Source organism: Myotis nattereri (assembly GCF_964212035.1).
Source record: "Myotis nattereri genome assembly, chromosome: 4".
Taxonomy (NCBI): domain Eukaryota; kingdom Metazoa; phylum Chordata; class Mammalia; order Chiroptera; family Vespertilionidae; genus Myotis; species Myotis nattereri.
This window is the reverse complement of record NC_138079.1, coordinates 72,619,979-72,626,190: the sequence shown is the minus strand read 5'-3', so window position 1 is coordinate 72,626,190 and position 6,212 is coordinate 72,619,979. Positions and strand designations below refer to the sequence as shown.

Below are 6,212 nucleotides of genomic sequence, written 5' to 3'. Positions count from 1 at the left end.
TACAGGAGATTGGCCGGCCATGGGAGGTTGGCTGTGGGAGCGCACTGACCACCAGGGGGCAGCTCCTGCATTGAGCATCTGGCCCTGGTGCTTAGTGTACATCATAGTGACTGGTTGACCAGTCGTTTGGTCGACCAGTTGTAATGGTTGCTTAGGCTTTATCTATCTATCTATCTATCTATCTATCTATCTATCTCTATCTATTTAGATATATCTATTTAGATAGAGATAGATAGATAGGTATATCTACCTTAATTATTGGATTCCTGTAGTCTTTGTCAAGTTTTCTACTGTAAAATTACCCTATCTTTCCATACTGTATTCCTTTAAAGGAAGTACTGTATGCAGCCCACAGTTAAAGAGTGGTGAGTTATTTGTATAAGTTATATTTTTATTCTTTGGATTATAATTCAATATTATTTTTTCTCAAAGTATTCCAGATTGGGCTATTGGTGATGCTTTCAATTGGTTCTTGTGTCCCTTTGACATACCCCAACCAGTTGTATGTGTGAGTATTGAACACTTTCTTACTTTCTGGCACTACAAAATTTTCACAGATCAGCTATTATATTTCCTGTTTAAGTCCTAGATGTAGATATTTCTCCAAAGAGTCTTGTCCCTTTTATTGGGGAATGGTAATAGAAAACAAGAATTGGGAACTGAGTTAGTACATTGCTACTGAGTGCCATTGCTATAAGCTTTCTCATCTGACAGCAAGTAAATACGTATGTTTATTAACCCATGTATGAACACATACAGGGTATCCCAAAAATGTATACAGACTTTGGCTACCCTTATTAATTCCAATGGGTTAAATCTGAAAAGTGAAAAACATCAATTGAGCTATCAGCTGTAAAAGTGTGTATACATTTTTTGGGATATCCTATATCTATAAATACTTCTCCGTGTAATCATCAGTAATTATATGAAAGATAACATGAGTTCATACTGTTTCCAGCTCTGACCCGCCACCTATGGATCACTCTAGCCTTCTCCTTTGGTTTATTTGTAAATTCCCTCTCCAACAATGAGATATCAAGTTCCTGTCACCTACCATCCATTTATTTAAGTGTTCATTTATAGTATCCATATATAGCAGTTTTAGAATTGTTAGCCTCTTCCACCATGTGAAAGAATTTTATCAATTTGTATACATTGCTTATGTGATTTTTTTAATGAAATTTATGGATTCCAATGATTTTCAAAGTTACTTAGCACATCTTCTTTCATCATCCCCTTCAATGCATTTGTTTTATGCATTTTCACAGTTGGCATTTCTTCCCAGAGTCCCATGAATTATACTTTTTTGAAATTTGTTTAAATCAAGGTTTATTCTTTGTGCTATTCTGTAAGTCTTAATAAATTCATGCCATGTATTCACTGGTAAAGTACCATACAGAATAGTTTCACCAGCCTTAAAATTCTCTTGTGCTTCATGTACTCAAACCTGCATCACTTCATTAGAATAAATTTTAAAATGAAACATATTAATTAATGGATAGAGTAAATAAAATGGAGTTATTATATGCAGCTGATAATATTTTTTTGTCATTATAATCAATAGTTATTCTATACCTTCCTTGATTTAACTGAATTCTGTATCTTCTGTAACTTCATGAGCTGCAGAAGGGCTAGCTCCTCTTCAGTCCTAGGGAATGAATTTTGTTTGGCTTGGGGTGGGCATGTGATGCAGTTTGAGGTAATTATTGTGAAGGCAAGAAGCCTACCAGAGGACTCTAAGGAAGGTTTACCTGAGTTTTATAAAGAGACTTTTAAATGTCCCTTCTTTGACACGTTAGCATGTGGCACACAAAATTTAACCAATTTTCTAGGGTCATGAGAGAATCTAAGCTGAGGAGTACATGCTGAGGATGACAGGATGGAAAAGTGGAAGCTAGTTGAGTACTTAATACAAATATTGAGCCACTGTATTAATCAATGCCATCATTGCCATGCTTCAGATTTCTGATTATGTTAAGGTCATGGATTCTCTTATTGGTTAAACGTTTTGGAGTTGTCCTGCTACTTGTAATCACAAGCTTTACCACAACATTATATTAAAAATTATGATCTTATAGGGTAAGATGTTTTGGGGAGGAAGCCAATATCTATTTTTATGAAGAAAACTAACATTAAGGAAAGCCACACAACTGAAATCTTTAAGGAGAGAGTTTAGTTATGAGAGGCTTGGCAATAAAGACCAACAGTAGTATCCTAAAGAGTGAAAACACTTAACTAAATCAAAGTTTTAGAAAGATTATTCTACTAGTTGTATGTAGGATAGACAGCAGCAGAATAATTTAGATACTTAAAAAGGTGTGTTTATTTTACAAAGACATTGATTCTCTGTGAATTCCTGCCAAAACAATTTCCAAGATATGTGGAGGGTGTGTGTGTGTGTGTGTGTGTGTGTGTGTGTTTTAAAGAAAGCAGAAGTTATATTTCTGAGTTGCTTTCAGTAGAATTCTGGGGTCAGGAAATAGAATAAGATATTTAGTACCTTCTGGCCCTTCATTTTTAAAAGAATGATATATACTTCACACATCATATAATTCCCTCATTTAAAGTAAGCAGTTCAGTTCTGTTTAACATATTCACAGGATGTTCAACCATGATAACAGTCTAATTTTAGAATATTTTCATCACCCTAAAAGTCCCATACCCTTTAGCAGTCCTTCCCTCACTCTTCCCTGCTGCCACCCACCTGTCTGCTTCAGCCCCAGGCAACTCCTAACTCTTTTTCTCTGTAGATTTGCCTATTTTGGAATTTCACATAAAGCTAATCACATACTATATGGTCTTTGTGTCTGACTTCTTTCACTTAGCATGAATGCTTCCAAAGTGCACCCATGTTGCAGCTTTTATTAGTATGTCATTATTTTTATTGTTGAATAAATATTCCATTATATGAGTATGCTGCATTTTTGTTTAACCATTTATCAGTTGATGGGCATTTTTGGTTATTATAAATAAGGCTGCTAAAACAATCATGTACAAATTTTTGTATGGACATATGTTTCTGAGTATATATCTAGGAGTAAAATTGCTGGATCATATGGTAACTTTATGCATAAGACTTGAGAAGCTGCCATACCATTTTGTAAAGTGTCTGCACCATAGGGCATTCCCACCAGCAATAGATGAGAGTTCCAATTTTTTCATATCCTCACCAACACTTGGGATTCTTAATTTTAGATATCCTAATGAATATTAGATACTATCTCATTGTCACTAATGATGTTGAATATATATATTTTCTTATCAATCATCTGTATATCTTTGGGGATATGTCTATTAAGGCCTTTGTCCATTTTTAATTTAGGTGGATTGTCTAAGGGTCATCATTTCACTCAATGGTATCCTTTGAGTTACAAATGAGTTTAGTTTTGAAGTCCTATATTTATTTTTTCTTTTGGTGTTATGTCTAAGAAATAATTGTCTAATCCAGTATCATGAAGGTTTACTTCTATTTTTTCTCCTAGAATATTAGTTTTAGTTCCTATATTTAAGCTTGTGATCCACTTTAAGTTAATTTTTGTGTATTGTGTAAGGAAAGAGTTTAAACCTATTCTTTTGCATGTGGATGTCTAGTTTCCCAGCACTATTTGTTGGAAAGATTCATACTCCTTTGGAATGGGACTTCGTAATCCCTCCCATCAAGTGTGGAGTCTATTTCCCCACCCCTCAAGTCTTGCTTTGCCTCGTGACATTGTCATTTTTGTTAGAGAGTGGCCTGCCAAGTTCCTTACTCTGCCATTCCAGAAGTCGGTCTGGCCCTTCAATTTTACAATAACTTTCTCAAAGGCAACAAAATAACATGATGAAAATGGATGTGGGAAAATGTTGGTAATTTAAGATTATTATGCACTCATGTGCAAATATATATATATTTTAAAGTAAATGTTGTAGAGAAATTGAGACCTTTTGAAGAGAATGCGATCATATATTTTTTCTCCTGGAATCAAACAAAAATGTCTATTTTAAAAAATGCTGGTATATCATTTGGAAACAGAAAATGCTTCTTAGTTTTTCTAAATACTTGTTTTGTTATTTTGAAAAAGATAGCATGAATTAATCTAAGTATTGACGTCTCCATTTCTTTTGCAATTCTATGAATAGAGACTATTAAATGGTATCCAAAACATTCACAGAGATATGAGCCTTTCTCGCCAAGCTGACCATGGTCTAACAGCTGACAGTTACTGAGAACTACATTTCAGGCTCTGCCAGCTGAGACACATGGTGATAGGTTAAAGTATGAAAGCTGCATAAGCACGCAGCCAAAAAGCTCCTCAGATATTAAGTTCCGATGATGGATATAATAATTCTGCACAGTGAAAACCACTAGTATCTCTCTCTCAGAATATGATGGATTATACTAATCTCCAACTTCAGGCAACTGTTCATACTTTTACAATAAAAGGAATGAAAATACCGGCTTCTAACTGCATTTATGTATTGAAGTGGCTTATTTACTATTTTTTCCTACTAGTGTTTGTGCCAAATATGTTGTATGTGATTTCTGGTGAGTCCTTTGAATTTTTCCTTGTAACAGTCATTTCACTTCTCCTTATAGCAAAAAGACTTTCTGTTTTTGACAGGTTATGTGTAATTTGTCATATTGGGAATATTAAGTATTTATCATCAGTTATAAAAAGGTGCATTAAGTATACATTATGGAGTAAATGACCAACCAGGTTCACAGCCAATTATGTAACTTTAATTAGTGTTTGAGACATACATTCAAGTTTTTTTTATCACTAAGTGGAATATTTACCCCTGAATGTCCAGTGGTTTCATGAGAAGTTGGTTGCGGACCATCCGCAAAATAGAGACTTGCAATGCAGTCTTACAGTTACTTTTCCAAGTCAAGGTTAAAGGCCTATTCCTCTACAAAAATGGCCTTAGTTCAGACATTAGCCACAAGTTCAGGGATTCCGGGCACCACTCTTATTTCTGACAAGCTGGTTACAAAATTGAATATTCTCACAACCATCTCAGATTCGATGGTTCACTAGAATGACTCACAGAACTCAAACACTATACTTAGGATTACAGTTTTATAATAACAAACGTTTACAAATCAGAATTGACCAAATGGAGACAGGCATAGAGCATGGTCTGGCAAGGTTCCAAATGTGAAGCTTCTGTCATCCCCAGGGATGTTAGTTTCCCGGCATCGAAGTGTGACAATAATCAGAGAGTATGGTCAACCCGGAATCTCAACTGAGCTCCAGTATCCACTTTTTATTGGGATTTCATTATGAAGGCATGATTGAGTGAATCATTAGCCATGTGGTTACATTAAGGTTATGCACTCCATCCAGGGGACCATTAGCCATGTGGTTGCACTACAACCATGGAGGTTGGACTGATAGCACATGGCTCAGAGTGCCAACTTTCTAGTTGCATGATTGGTTTTTGTGGTATGACCAGCCCCCATTTTGAGTCATCTTGTTAACATAAACTGTACAGGGACCCACTTCATCAGCATGAACTATCAATGAGGTCCAAGGAGACCACCTTGAATAAACATAAATACCGTTATTATCAGGAAAGTTTCAAGGGTTTAGAAATTACCTCCCAGGAACTAGAGATAAAGGTCAAATTACAAAATCTTTTTTATACAACCCCAAACCAGGTTATTGGTATAACTGCCTAATTCACCATTTAATGTGGGAAATATGTGAAAAGTAATTGCCAATATCCATTACTATTCCTATCTTATAGTATGGGGAAAATAAGTCCATAGATGCCAAGTTGAAATGTTTATCCATTCTCCTCCTTTTATTTTTTTCCAGTGTCTAAAAATATTTCTTCACATAGTTGTGAAATAGCATGATAACAAGCTGAAGTTGTAAAAAGGAGATAATGTTTTTATTTCCTTGTGTAATTATTATACATATTTTATAATTTTTGGCAATAACCTATACTAACATTTTACTTTACATAATGTACATATAAAACAGATTTTCTCAGTAACTCTTTTGAATTTCACTCCAAAATCTAGTTAGCTTTAACTTAAACATATCAGAAATCATGGGTTTGATAGGCCAATTCATTTTTCTGTTACATATTACAATAAGCAGAAAAATGTTAAAATTACAAATATAATACTAACTAAAATTATACTACATATCAATAGTGGTAGGTGTACAAACTTTGGAACACTTGGCATGAATTAAATGGCAAAGATACAACCTTTTTATTGA

General features: G+C 34.6%; 1 long non-coding RNA gene across 1 annotated transcript in view; it reads left to right on the top strand.

Annotated features, from left to right (window-relative positions):
- The first annotated feature begins 486 nt into the window (after window positions 1-486).
- LOC308517774 overlaps window positions 487-6,212 on the top strand; it is a 73,882-nt gene continuing 68,156 nt past the window's right edge. The window contains exon 1 of the long non-coding RNA XR_013995890.1: window positions 487-508. This is a non-coding gene — a long non-coding RNA (uncharacterized lncRNA). The remainder of the gene's footprint in view (window positions 509-6,212) is intronic.